Genomic DNA, 15,395 nt, shown 5'->3' with positions numbered 1-15,395 from the left:
GAATATTGGCCCCCACTCTCTTCTGGCTTGTAGGGTTTTTGCCAAGAGATCCACTGTGAATCTCATGGGCCTCCCTTTATAGGTAGCCTGACCTTTCTCTCTGGCTGACCTTAGCATTTTTTCCTTCATTTCAACCCTGGTGAATCTGACGATTATGTGGCTTGGAGTTGCTCTTCTTGAAGAATATCTTTGTGGTGTTCTCTGTATTTCCTGAACTTGAATATTGGCCTGTCTTGCTAGGTTGGGGAGGTTCTCCTGGATAATATCCTGAAAAGTGTTTTCTAGCTTGGATTCATTCTCCCCATCACATTCAGGTACACCTATCAAACATGGATTAGGTCTTTTCACATAATTCCATATTTCTTGGAGGTTTTGTTCATTTCTTTTCACTCTTTTTTCTCTAATATTACCTTCTTGTTTTATTTCAATGAGTTGATCTTCAAACTCTGATATCTGGTTTTTCTGCTTGGTCGATTTGGCTATTGAAACTTGTGTATGCTTTATGAAGTTGTTGTGCTGTTTTTTTCAGCTCCATCAAGTCATTTATGTTCTTCTCTAAGCTGGCTATTCTAGTTAGCATTTTGTCTAATCTTTTTTCAAAGTTCTTAGTTTCTTTGCATTGGGTTAGAACATGTTCTTTTAGCTCAGGGAATTTTATTACCCACCTTCTGAAGCCTGCCTCTGTCAATTCATCAGATTCATTCTCCATTCACCTTTGTTCTCTTGCTGGTGAGGGGTTTTGATCACTTGGAGGAGAGGCATTCTGGTTTTTGGTGTTTTCATCCTTTTTGAACTTGTCTCTTCCCATCTTCTTGGATTTATCTACCTGTGGTGTTTGAAGTTGGTGACTTTCTGATGGGGGTCTCTGAGTGGATGTCCTTTTTGTTGATGTTGAAGTTATTTCTTTCTGTTTTCTAGTTTTCCTTCTAACAGTCAGGCCCCTCTGCTGCAGGACTGCTGGAGGTCCACTCCAGAGCCTGCTTGCCTGGGAACCACCCATTGGGGCTGCAGAACAGTAAGTGTTGCTGCCAGTTTCCTTTTCTGTTGTCTTCATCCCAGAAGGGTACCTGCCAGATATCAACCAGAGCTGTCTTTTATGAGGTGCTTCTTTGGATATACAGGGGTCAGGGAGCTGCTTGAGGAGACAGTCTGTCCCTTATCAGAGCTCAAGTGCTGTGCTGGGAACTCTGCATTCAGACATGCTGGGCAGGTACATTTAAGTCTGCTACAGCAGAACTCATAGCCACCTCTTTTCCCAAGTGCTCTGTCCTAGAATGATGGGGCTTTATTTTTAAGTCCCTGAGGTGCTGCTGCCTTTTTTCATATATGCCCTGCCCAACAAGCAGGGGGTCTAGTAACAGTCTGCCAGCAGAGGTGTTGCTGAGCTGTCATGGGTTCTGCTGAGCTGCTGTGTAAACTTCCTTGTGGTTTTATTTACAGAGGTACAGTTAGAACTGCCTGGGTAATGGTGGTCTGCCTCAGTAATGGCAATTGCCTCTGTAATGGCAGACTGTCTAAGTAATGGCAGACTGCTCAGTAATGGCAGACTTCCCTGGTAATGGCGAACTGCCTCGGTAATGGTGGATTGCCTTGGTAGTGGTGGACTGCCTCAGTAATGGCAGAAGCACTTCCCCCAACAGAGCTCAACTGTCCCGGTTCAAGCTCAAATTGCTGTGCTTGCTGTGAAGCTCTCAAGCCAGATCATTTCAGATTGCTGATCTTTGTGGGAGTGGAACCCGCTGAGCTTGATCATCTGACTTCCTGCTTTCAGCCTCCTCTTTTTCAGTTGAATGGGTGCCTCTGTCTCCCTGGCATTCCAGGCTCCAGTTGAAATGGCCAGCTTTGTGTGAGTTTTTGTGTGGTAACCTGTGGCGCTGGAAACTTGTGGCACTGGAAACTTGTGGCACTGGAAACTTGTGGCACTGGAAACTCATGGGGCTTTTCAGCCTGGGAATCTCCTGGTCTGTGGGTGGTAAAAACTGCAGGAGAAGTGCAGTATCTGAACCGGAGTGCTGGAGTGGCTGGAAAAGCCCCTGATGGCCTCCCTTGTATAGGAAGGGGGGTCCTCTGGAGATTGCACTTCTGGGTGAGGCAGCACCCCACCCTGCCTCGGCTCACCCTTCTTGGGCTACACTCACTGTGAAACCAGTCCCATTGAGATGCACCTTGTACCTTGTTTGAAAATGTGGAGATCACTCACCCTCTGTGTAGCTCTTGCTGGGAACTGCAATCCAGAGCTGTTCCTATTCGGCCATCTTCAGTTGTCTATTTACTCTGTAGATAGTTTCTTTTGCCATGAAGAAGCTCTTTAGTTTAATTAGGTCCTATATATCAAATTTTGTTTTTGTTGTGGTTACTTTTGGTGTCTTTGTTATGAAATCTTTGCCAGAGCCAGTGTCCATATGATATTTCCTAGGGTTTCTTCTAGGGTTTTTAAAGTTTGAGATATTACATTGAAGTCCTTAATCCATCTCGAGTTAAGTTTTATATGTGGTGAAAGAAGGAATCCAGTTTCAGTCTTCTGCATATGGCTGGCCAGATGTCCCAGCACTGTTTATTGAATAGAGAGTCCTTTGCCCATTGTTTTCGTCAACTTCACCAAAAATCAGATGGTTGTAGGTGTACAGCTGTATTTCTGGGTTTGCTAAGCTGTTCCTTTGGTGTAGGTGTCTTTTTGTACCAGTACTATGCTCTTTTGGTTACCATAGCCTTGTAGTATAATTGGAAGTTGCATAGTGTGGTGCCTCTGCTTTTGTTATTTTCACTTAGGATTGCTCTTGCTATTTAAGCTATTTTTTGGTTTAATGTGAATTTTAGAATTTTTTTCCCTTAATTCTGTGAAAAATGTCATTGGTGGTTTGATAGGAGTGTCATTGAATCTGTAAATTGCTTTAGATTGTATGGCCATTTTAATAATATTGATTCTTAAAATATTGATCATGAAATGTTTTTTCATTTGTTTATGTCATCTCTCATTTCTTTCAGCAGTGTTTTATAATTCTTATTGTTGAGATCTTTCACCTCTCTGGTTAGCTGTATTCTTGTATATTTTATTACTTTTTATGGCTACTGAGAAAGGGATTATATTCTTAATTTTGCTTTTAACTTGCATGTTATTGGTGTATAGAAATGCTACTAATTTATGTACATCACTTTCGTTCCCGAAGTTTTGCTAAAGTTCTTTATCAGGTCTCGTAGCTTTAGGGCAGAAACTAAGGAGTCTTCTAGGTCTAAAATATAATCTGTGAAGAGAGATAATTTGAGTGCCTCTCTTCCTACTTGAATGCCTTTTCTTTCTTTCTTTTTTGTAATAGCTCTGGCTAAGACTTCCAGTATTATGCTGAATAGGAGTGGTGACAGTGAGCATCCTTGTCTTGCTTCAGTTCTCAAGGCTAATGCTTCCAGCTTTTGCCTATTCAGTGTGATGTTGACTGTGAGTTTGTCATAGATGGTTTTTATTATTTTGAGGTATGTTCCTTCAATGCCTAGTTTAGTGAGGATTTTTAACATAAAGGAATGCTGAATTTTTTGTTTCTTTGTTTGTTTGTTTTGGAGATGAAGTCTCACTCTGTCACCCAGGCTGGAGTGGCATCATGCAATCTCAGCTCACTGCAACCTTCCACTCCCAGGCTCAAGCAATTCTCCTGCCTCAGCCTCCTGAGTAGCTGAGATTACAAACACACACCACCATGCCCACCTAATTTTTGTATTTTAGTAGAGATGGGGCTTCACCATGTTGGCCAGACTGGCCTAGAACCCCAGACCTCAAGTGATCTACCTGCCTCAGCCTCCTGAAGTGCTGGGATTACAGATGTGAACCACCACGGGTGGACTGTGTTGAATGTTGTCGAAAGCCTTTTCTGTGTCTATTGACACGATTATGTGGTTTTTGTCTTTAGTTCTATTTCTGTGATAAATCACATTTATTGATTTACATATGTTGACCCAACCTGGCATCCCAGGGATAAAACCTACTTGATCATAGTGGATTAGATTTTTGATGTTCTGCTGGATTAAATTTGATAGTATTTTCTTGAGGATTTTTGCATCTATGTTCATCAAGCATATTGACCTGAAGTTTTCTTTGTTTGTTGTGTCTCTGCCAAGTTTTGGTTATCAGAATGATGCTGTCCTCATAGAATGAGTTAGATAAGAGTCCTTCTTCTCAAATTTTTGGAATATTTTAGGTAGGATTGATACCAGCTCTTCTTTATATAACCTATAGAATTTGCCTGTAAATCTGTCTGGACCAGAGCTTTTTCTAATTGTTAGACTTTTTATTACTGATTCAATTTGGAATTTGTTACTGGTCTGCTCATGGTTTCAATTTCTTCCTCATTCAGTCTTGGAAGGTTGTATGTGTCCAGGAACTTATTTCATTTCTTCTATGTTTTCCAGCTTGGGTGTATAGAGGTGTTAATAATAGTCTCTGAGGGTTTTTGTATATCTGCAGGGTCAGTGGTAATATCCTCTTTGTCATTCCTAGTTTTATTTGGACAGTCTGTTTTTCTCTTTATTAGTCTAGCTAGTGGTCTAACAATCTTATTTATTCTTCCAAAGAGCCATCTTCTGGTTTCATTGATATTTTATATGGTGTTTTGTGTCCCAATTTCATTCAGTTCAACTCTGATTTTGGTTATTTATTTTCTTCTGGTAGCTTTGGGGTTGGTTTGCTCTTATTTTTCTAGTTACTCTAAGTGTGATGTTAGGTTGTTGAGATCTTCTAACTTTTTGATGTGGGCATTTAGCACTCTAAACTTTCCTTTTATCACTGTTTCAGTTGTGTCTCAGAGATTTAGGTATGTCACATCTTTGTTTTAATTATTTTCAAATAATTTCTTGATTTCAGCCCTAATTTCATTGTTTACCCCAAAGTCATTAAGGAGCAGGTTGTTTAATTTCCATGTAATGATATGATTTTTGAGACATCTTAGTATTGATTTCTATGTTTATTGCACTGTGGTCCCAGTGTGTGGTTGGTATGATTTTTTTTTTTAATTTCTTTTTTTTGAGACAGAGTTTCGCTCTTGTTACCCAGGCTGGAGTGCAATGGCACAATCTTGGCTCACCACAACCTCCGCCTCCTGGGTTCAGGCAATTCTCCTGCCTCAGCCTCCTGAGTAGCTGGAATTACAGGCACGCACCACCATGCCCAGCTAATTTTTTGTATTTTTAGTAGAGATTTGTTGAGAATTGTTTTATAATTGATTATGTGATTGATTTTAGAATGTGTGCTATGTGCAGATGAGACGAATGTATATTTTGCTGTTGTTGGGTGGAGTGTTTTGTATATGTCTGTTAGGAGCATTTGGTCAACAGTTGAGTTCAGGTCTTGAATATCTTTATTTTCTTTTTCTTTTTTTGAGATAAGGTATCACTTTGCCACCTAGGCTGGAGTGCAGTGGTGTGATCTCAGCTCACTGCAGCCTCAACCTCCCCAGTTCAAGTGATCCTTCCATCTCAGCTCTCAAATAGCTGACACTACAGGTGTGAGCCATCCCACCCAGCTGATTTTTCTATTTTTATAAAGACATGGTTTCTTCATGTTGTCCAGGCTGGTCTTGAACCCCTGAGCTCAAGGAATCTGCCCACCTCGGTCTCCCAAAGTACTAGGATTACAGGCATGAGCCTCCGTGGCTGGCCTGGTCTTGAATATTTTTGTCAGTGTTCTGCCTGGATGATCTGCCTAGTACTGACAGTGGGGTATTAAAGTCTCCCACTATTATTGTGTGGTTATCTAAGTCTCTTTGTAGGTCTCTAAGAACTTGTTTTATGAATCATGGTGCTCTGGCATGGGGTACATATATATTTAGGGTAAAGTCTTCTTTTTGAATGGAACCCTTTATCATTATGTAATGCCCTTTTTTGTCTTTTTTGATCATTGCTGATTTAAAGTCTGTTCTATCTGAAGTTAGAATAGCAACTCCTGCTCTTTTTTGTTTTCCGTTTGCTTTGTAGATTTTTCTCTGTCCCTTTACTTTGATCCTATTGGTGTCATTAAGTGTGAGATGGGTCTCTTAAAGCATCTCTTAAAAAAAACATACAGTTATGTCTTGCTTCTTTATCCAGCTTGCCATTCTGTGCCTTTTAAGTGGGGCACATAGCCTGTTTATGTTCAAGGTTAATATTATTATGTGCTAATTTGATCCTGTCAGTAGGTTGTTAGCTTCCTCCATAACTTCTAAGTGCTGGGTGCCCACAGACTCCATCCTCAGACCTCTCCTCTCTCCACATTAACTCCCATGGGATCTCATTCCCTATTGTCATGCTAGCATCACGCACATGATAATGACTTGTATTTCTAACTGCCTACTTGATATTTCCGCATGAGTGTCTAATAGACATCTGTAATATATAGGAAAAGAAAGTTTTTTTTCTACTCTCACAGTTAACACAACATAGAACACTGTGCCGTGACCAAAATGTGTGGGTGTTTTCCCAGGCAATTTGCCAGTAGTATCAAATGTGGGCCCTATAATTCAATTAAATTCTGACATTAACCAGCGTTGGTGCTGATCTTACAGGTTAGGGCACAGTCCCACAAGACTGTCCCTCTACTTTAGACACCAGTCACAAGTCCCAGGTTGTCGCCTATATTTCTGACCAACCAGCTATAAAATTGTGTTTCTCGGGATCCCCTCCTCAGGTTCGATAATTTGCTAGATGGCTCATGGAACTCAAGGAAACAATTACATTTACTGCTTTATTTTTTTAAATAAAGAATATGCTAAAAATACAGATAAACAGCTCCATGAAGAGGTACATGGGGGAGATAAGGAAGAGTCATGAGCTCAGGAGATTCCGTGCTGGGTCTGTCCTGCAGACCCTGGCTGACAGATGAAATGAGTACTCAGATGCAGGTACGCAGTATAAGAGCAGCTAGGTAACTGGCTCTAGCGGCCAAAGAGCAGCCTCGAGAAGCTGGAGCTACTTGCTTTTTTTTCAGTTCAGGCACAATGCTGAAAACCTAGGCTGGCGTCCCCAAACGTTTTACACAGGGGGCCAGTCCAGTGTCCCTCAGACCGTTGGAGGGCTGCCACATACTGTGCTCCTCTCGCTGACCACCAATGAAAGAGGTGCCCCTTCCTGAAGTGCGGCGGGGGGCCGGATAGATGGCCTCAGGGGGCCGCATGCGGCCCGCGGGCCGTAGTTTGGGGACGCCTGATAGAGTAAACCTCTAGGTAATTAACATTTATCCTTCCACTTTTAGGGAATGTCACACGTGTGGATGATCAAAGGTCAGTTCCTGGTCAATATAAGTAAACAAGCCTGTTTAAGATAAATTCCCCTACACTCCCTTCTACCTACTCCTTGCCCTCTGCCTCAGGATTATAGAACAGCTGCCTTCAGCTATCCTCCCCTGAGGCTCTGCAAAACCTTCCGACCTTTGAGAAGGTTTGCGTTCTTTCCCTACAGTTTTCCCCACCACTCTGACTGATCCTCCACAATTCTGTCCCCATGGAGTTTTGGCATGCAACCTTCCCAGGATGTGTATGTGTTCAACAACCTGGAAGCTCTCTGAACCTTGTACTTTGGGAATTTTTATCCCCCACAAAATGGAGGTTTTCTCATATAGCATGATCAATTATTAACTCAATCTCTAACCCTTTTCCCTTTTTAAGAGAATGGGGAGGGGGGCTGAAAGTCCCAAGCTTCTAATGATAGTTTCATTAGAAGTTGGTTAAAGTTCCAAGTTTTTAATCACAGCTTGTTTTTTTCTGGTGACCAGCCCCTACCCAGCATTACCAAAGTCATCTCATTAGGAAAGAAGATTTTCCTATCATACAGGAAATTCCCAGGGATTAGGAGCTCTGTGTCAGGAACCATAGTCCAAGACCAAATATTAGAACTAAAGATTCTCCTAGCACCTCTATTTTCCAGGGACTTCAAAGGTTTTAGGAGCTCCATGCCAGGAACCAGAGACAAAGACCAAAATATTTATATGTAAGTGTCTAATAGACATCTCAAATTTAACATGTTCAATATCAGTCTCCAGTACCTCTCCTCCCCTGAACCTGCTCCTCTTGTATCTTCATCATCAGAGTTAATGGTAATATCATTTTATTTGCTTGGGACAAAAACATTGGAAAAATATTTGACTTGTTTTTCTTATATGCGTCACATTCAACTCAATTCTTCAAAATACAATCCAAAATCCTACCACTTCTTGTCATTTCCAGCATGACTGCCCTTGTCCAAACCACTACCATCTGTCAAATGGCATGCATCATTGCAAATGACTCCTAAATGGAGCATCTGCTCCTGTCCTTGACCTCTCAAGTCTATTCTCAATACATCAAAAGTGCAATCTGGTTAACATCTAAATCAAGTCAATGTCATTCCTATCCTCATATCCCTCCAATGTCACTCATGTCACTGAGAGAAAGAAAAAGGCAGAGTCTTTAGAAGATTCTATATGATATGGCCCCCTGCCGTCTCTCTGATTTTATCTCCTATTACTCACTCCTCATTTGTTACATATTTCATCAACACGCAAGATAGACTCATACCTATCAGGAATACATCTCAGATTTCATAAAACTTTTTGTCTGTATATGTTAATTATATGGTTATTTAAAAAATACTTATCAATACACTAAATTGACTAATATTTGAATGTTAACCTAATTTTGCATTCCTGGGTTAAACTCAACATAATCATTATCTATTTTACATATTGTTAGATTTTATTTTTTAAATTCTCATTAAGAACTTTTGCATCTCTGGTTATGGAGGATATTGCCTTTTAGCTTTCTATCCTTGAAATACCTTTGGTTTTGGTATCAGAGTTATCTTCAAAGGAATTGTGATGTAGTCTTTCCTCCACTGAATTTGCAGTTTTCTTTGAGATAGTTTTTTGTTAAAAATTTCATTTCTCAGCATGATGTGGTGGCTCATCTGTAAGCCCAATGCCTTGGGAGGCCAAGGTAGGAGGATCACTTGAGGCCAGGAGTTTGAGGCCAGCTTCGGCAACATAGCAAGACCCTCTCTACAAAAAAAAAAAAATTAATTTTTTATGTATATACGGATATTTGTTTTTCATTTCTTCTTGAGTTTTAGCAATTTCTTTATTTAAAGGAATTTGCCTAATTCATTAAAATTGCAAATTGATTGGCAAAAAGTTATTCTTAACACTCCCTTATTGTATTTTTGAAATCTAAAGAATCTGTGGTGAAGGTACCTCTCTTATTCCTGATATTGGTAATTTGTGATGACTTTTTCCCCTAACCAGTCTAGCTAGAGGTTTGTCAATCTTATTGAACTTCCCATAATGCCAACTTTCAATTTCACTGATTTTCTCCATTGTTTTCTGTTTTTACTTCAAGAATTTCTGCTCTGATATATATTTTTTCTTTCTTTTGGTTACTTTGAGTTTCCTTTGCTCTTATTTATTTTTTTTCTTAAGGTAGTAACTGAGATCATTGATCAGCAACCTGCAACCTTTCTCTTTTCTAATACCTCTGCCTCTAAGTAGTGTTCTGGCTGCATCTTATTCTTTAGATACGTTGTTTCTGCATTTTTGTTTTATTCAAAATACTTTCTACCTTCTTATTTGACTTATTTTAACCCATGGGCTATTAGAAATCCATTAGTCAAATCCCAAATATTTAAGGGATTTTTCCACAGAACTTTCTGTTATTGATTTTTAATTAATTCCATTGTAGTCATAATATATATTTTTTATGACTCGAATCCTTTACATGTATTGATGGCTAATAATATGGCATAACCCTATAAATGTTTTTGAAGAGAATGTGTGTTTTGCTGTTGTTGGAAGCTGTATCTTGTAAATGTGATTTAGATCAAATTAGTTGATAGCATTGTTCAAATTGAATGTATTCTTACTATCTACTTGTCCTATCAATTAAATTATTGAAAGAGGAGTGTTGAAATGTTCAAGTATAATTATAGATTTGTTTATTTCTCTTGCAATTCAACCAGTTTTTTCTTCATGTATATTAAAGCTCTGTTATTAGGGGAATAAACATTTTGAATTTTATGTCATCTTTATGAATTAACTCCTTTATCACTGTGAAATAATCCTTATTATCCTTGACATATATATATATATATCTCAGGGATAATTATATTATATATATTACATATATATATAATATAGCTTTGGAAAATCTATTTTGTCTGATATTTATATAGTTACTTCAGCCTTATTTTGATCAATGTTGGTATGGTATACTTTTTGTTATTATTTAATTTGATGTATATTTGTCTTTATGTTAAAGTAGTTTTCCCCACTGGGTACACATGGACATAAAGGTGGGAACAATGGACAGCGTGGAGTCCAAAACAGGGGAGGGAGGAAGAGGAGCCAGAATTAAAAAAGAATCTATTGGGCTGGGCGCGGTGGCTCACGCCTGTGATCCCAGCACTTTGGGAGGCCAAGGTGGGTGGATCACGAGGTCAAGAGATGGAGACCATCCTGGCCAACACGGTGAAACCCCAGATCTACTAAAAATACAAAAATTAGCTGGGCGTGGTGGCGCATGCCTGTAGTCCCAGCTACTTAGAAGGCTGAGGCAGAAGAACTACTTGAACCCGGGAGGCCAAGGTTGCAGTGAGCTGAGATAGCGCCACTGCACTCCTTCCTGGCGACAAAGTGAGACTCCATCTCAAAAAAAAAAAAAAAAAAAATCTACTAGGCTTTGAGTTCACTACTTGGGTAATGGGTTCAATTGCAAGCCCAAACCTCAGCATCATGCAGTATATCCATGTAACAAACATGGACACGTACCACTTGAATCTAAAATTTAAACGAAAGGTTTATTGTGGGTGGCATATAGTTGAATCTTTCCTTTTCATACAGTCTGACAATATCTGACTTTTAATTGGATTGTTTAGACTACCTACACTTCATGTATTTATTGATCTGTTTGGGTTTAAATCTGTCACATTGCTAGCTGTTTTCTATTTATCCACCTGTTCTTTGTTTCCCTCTTCTTTTCTTTTCTGGCCTGTATATATTGTTTTTTTATGCCCCCATTTTATTTTCTTTGTTGGCATACTAACTATAAATCTTTTTTGTATTATTAAATTTTTAAATTCTCAGCAACTATATATTGAAAATTCTTTTTTTTTTTTTTTTTTTTTTGGGCTGGAAGTTGATTTTTAATGATAAAGTACAATGGAGGGAGGGCAGCGGGGCTAAGCCAACTGAAGCTGTCTGGGGTGTGGTGTCTGGGGGTGCTGGCTACACAAACTGCTGCTGCTGCTGCTGCTTGGTGGCCGCCTTGCTGGCGAGGTCCTTGGCATTCCTGCAGCTGCCAGTGCTGTCTCCTTTGCCTTCTCCTTGGCTTCCTTGGCTGTCTCAACAAGTGTTTTGGAAGGGGCCTCACCTTGCAGCTTTGCCAAGATATATTCAAAACCCTTCATAGTCTTGGTCACGTTGCTTTTGAACCGGGCAAGACCAAATTCCTGGACAGCTCTGGAGACACCAAATAAGCTGGAGGAGACCCAGGCTTCACGGCGGATTTCGGTCCAGCCACTGTTGTCAGCGTTCACACAGTAAACACGTCATTCGTCCACCACCATCAGCCGGGCGTGGTTGATGTTCCAGGTGAAGGTGGTCATGGTCTCATTCTTTGGGTCGACAGTAGAGTCCTCCAGGGTGTACCCCGAGTGAGCAACATTGGCAGGAAACAGTCGCTCGGCCCAGCGGGGCATCCTGTTGGTCTTGGTCAGGAGTCGCCGGGACAGCAGTTTCTGGTCAGGGGTCACCTCCCGGTGTACTGTGTCTTCCGTCAAGACATGTTTGCTATAGGGATTCGGGAACCGCTGCCAGAAGGCGGCGAACACTTGGTCCCAGGACTCCGGAGCACACTCTGGCCCAGGAAATACTTCACCATCGTCCCGGCCGGAGCGGGCTCAGCACCCACGCAGCATCAGGGGTGCGGAGCCTGGGAGGCACGCGGGGGCCGGGCCGGGGCTCGGCGCACACCCGCCGCCAGGCTCGTAGCTCAGTCACCACCGCACCGCGCCCAAGCAGCTGCCGCTGCCGCCGCCGCCGCCGCCATGAGTTGCCCGGCTGGGAGCCACTTCCGGCGCGATATATTGAAAATTCTACATCTTCCCATTCTCTTTATTCTCTCCTTCAGCTGTCCAGAGGCCAACTGTTGGTCTGAAAGTATTTGTTACAAGCAAGCACCATTAAGCACATTTTTAGACTAGCTGACATTATTTTTTGGACTAAGTTCTTTCTTTATAAAAGAAGCAGTGCATTGATTTAAATTCTGGAACACGCTCTTTATCTCATAGTGGCTTTCTGCAGCATTATTCTAGATGTTATAGAGACAGGCACAGGGTACAATTCTGTCTTGACAAGGCCAGAAAGGCCTTTAAGGCTGCTGAAACACTTAGGCTGAGCCTTCAAAGATGGCCAGTTTGCTCATCCAGAAAATGGGGTAGGAAAGAACATTTCAGGTGCTATAAGTTTCTTGAGGTCAGGGACTTTGTCTTCATCTTGGTAGTCTCAACAATGCCTGACACATAATAAATGCTCAATAAATGTGTTTAGGATTGAACTTAACAAATTGTGAGAAGTTATGTCAGTAAAAGTGCCAAAACAAGATAATAGGTGTCTCATTGGGGGCAGCAAGTCTAGGGTGAAAAATGAAGCTAGAGAAATAGCAAAGAATCACATGTGGAAGGCATCGTTTGACACGTTAAGGGTTTCAAATCTTATCCTAAAAAGCATGGAAGGTTATTTGAAGAGTTTCAAGGAGGATGTCATCAGATTCACATTTTAGAAGATTCCTCTGAGTGCACTGTAAAGGGTGGTTCAGTTTGGGCTAACCTGAAGGAAGAGAGACCAGATGGGGGCTCTTGCAGTATGCCCCTGGAAATATGGCAAGAACCTGAGCTAAGATTAGCTTTCCACCAGGGAGTAGTCATTTCTGTCTGCAGACACAGACTCAGTGGAAATTCTCTTAGCTCTGGGGTATTCAATAGTATTAGGTAGCAACCAGCACCTTTCTTTCTCCTCCCAGACCTAGGAAGTCCATACCTGCCTTGTTCTGGATATTTGCAATGAAGAGTGAACAATATCTTAAGGGTGCATGAAGGAGCAGAAGATGGTGTCATGTAACTATGCTTTATTGCCATTTCCTTCTAATGGAAATGAAATACGTCCCCAAAGACAGTGCTCTTGAACAAAAGGAAAGACAGCCAACACTTCTCATTCCAAGAGTTCTTTCTGGACGCAGAAAGTGTCCAGAAAGAACTCTTTGTGTTATTCTTGCCCAAAATGCTTCTTTACCAGAAAATTAGAAACTTTTCTTCAGATCCTAGAGAACCACTTGCATTAGTCTGTTTTGTTTTGCTGTATCAGAACACCTGAGATAATTTGTAAAGAAAAATTTTCTTACTTGGTTCACAATTCTGGAGGCCAGGAAGTTCGAAATGGAGCAGCCCATCCCATAGGGTCTTGTGTTGCTTCAACTCATGGCAGAAAATGGATGGCGCAGTTGGAATGTCCAAAGACATGAAACATGAGAAGGAAAAACCTGTTGTCATGGTAACTAACCAAGTCCTGTAAGAGTAAAACTTACTCCTGAGAGGTGGCATTAATCTATCCATGAGGGATCTGTCCCTGTGATCCAATACCTCCAACTAGGTCCCACACCCAACCCTGCCACACTGGCATTTAAACATCAACACGAATTTTGGTGGTGACAAACCATATCCCAACGATAGCAAACTCCCTTACCTTCCCATCCTCTATATACTCTTACATACTTCAAGAAGCAAATCTAGTTTACTTATTCCTTCTCTGTAATTAATTTTATTTCTAAAGAAGCTGCTGTGTGAGAGAAACAAGTATCTGGTTCATAAAGTTTGCAAGAGACAGAAATGAAGGAGAAACCATACCAGTGATGGTAATAATGATAAAGAAAAAACACCCAGGAGGAAAACTGCCTACCATTGATGTGTAACAATCATATACAACAATTACGTACAGCAATTATGTAGCAATCAAATATGTGTGTGTGTGTGTTTAATTTCAGCAAAGTGCACGTGTTGAAGCTGTAGAAGTACATAGGTGCTTTAACAATTCATTTTCTAGGTAAGTAACTGACTCCTGGCCAAAATTTCCTGTCATGGATAACAGGCAAATCCAAACTTACCCATAGGCTCATGGTTTTGTAACACACCTAGTGTCCTGCTATCACCTTTTCCCCCAAAGACCTCCAACAATTTGAAAAAACAAAAAAATAAAAAATAAAAACAAGACAATATTTATTCATTTTGTCCTGATAGATTGCTTTATTAATTCTGAGAGAGTAGAGGGCAAACCAAGAGACTAGCTGAAGTTACAGAATGGGTGATGAATGTCTAATTCTAGGGTATTTCTCCTTGATAAATGATTTATTGTTATCACAAAAGATACTAAATTTTGATACTCTAAACAGCAGCACTGTCCAATAGAGATAAATGATGCCATATTCATACACTTAAAATTTCTAGTTGACTCATTAAAAAGGTAAAAAGAAACAGGAGAAATGAATTTTAATGCTACATTTTATTTAACCACAAAATTATCAGTTATCATTTCAACATAAAAATAATCTCTTACTATTAATGAGGTTTTAATATATTTTTCATGCTAAGTCTTATAAATCTGGCATGCATTTCATGCTTACAGCACATCTCCATTAGCAGTAGCCACAATTCAGGAGCTCAGTAGACATGAACTAGTGGCTTGCATATTGGAGAGTGCATCTCTAGGATTTCTAAGGTAATTTGACTTCTTCGAGGGGCCTTAGTCATGGCCTAAGGAGCCTAGATTTACTATGCTAGGGCTGTTTTCAGCAAGAGTGTGCATAATTCTCGTAGGGTAAGTATACAGATAGGCTGAGAAAAAGAAAAGGATGTATGGGATTCTGAGCCCAACCCATCCAGTCTTCAGAAATGGACTGATGTCAACTTCAAGCTACCTTGTCTCAGACGCCATTCAGTCAAATCATTAGGAAAAAGAAGCCTAGTTTGCAAGGGGGCAAATGGAGCCCAATTTATAGTCCCACTCTGGTGGCTCTGTAGTACTTTTCTTAGCTGCTGCTGTGACTTTGTCTAGTTTATATTCCCTGCCGTATGTCTATAATGATCCTTAAGAAGAATGGACAGTCCCATAGGAGATTAGAGGAGGGAAGGGCTTTAGGGGTTCTTTGGTGCAAACTTTTCATTTTGCAGTTGAGGACAGTGAGACCAAGAATGTCAAAAACTTGTCGTGGGGGCAGGGGGTGCCAAAGCTGGTCAGAAGCAGAACTTCTAAAGTCTTGAGAATCCCAGGCTGTTTCTCTCTCTCTCTCTGTCTCTCTCTCTGTGTCTCTCTCTCTGTCTCTGTCTCTCTCTCTCTCTCTCTCTCTCTTGCTCGCTCGCTCTCT

The 15,395-nt window shown here is 40.7% G+C and overlaps 1 pseudogene; it reads right to left on the bottom strand.

Moving 5' to 3' along the window:
- Positions 1-11,189: 11,189 nt before the first annotated feature.
- LOC120364657 (PRELI domain-containing protein 1, mitochondrial pseudogene) lies at positions 11,190-12,051 on the bottom strand (annotated as a pseudogene).
- Between the last annotated feature and the right edge of the window lie 3,344 nt (positions 12,052-15,395).

This window comes from Saimiri boliviensis, chromosome 6 (assembly GCF_048565385.1).
Source record: "Saimiri boliviensis isolate mSaiBol1 chromosome 6, mSaiBol1.pri, whole genome shotgun sequence".
Taxonomy (NCBI): Eukaryota; Metazoa; Chordata; class Mammalia; order Primates; family Cebidae; genus Saimiri; species Saimiri boliviensis.
The sequence above is the reverse complement of the archived record's forward strand: the minus strand, read 5'-3'. Positions and strand labels throughout refer to the sequence as shown.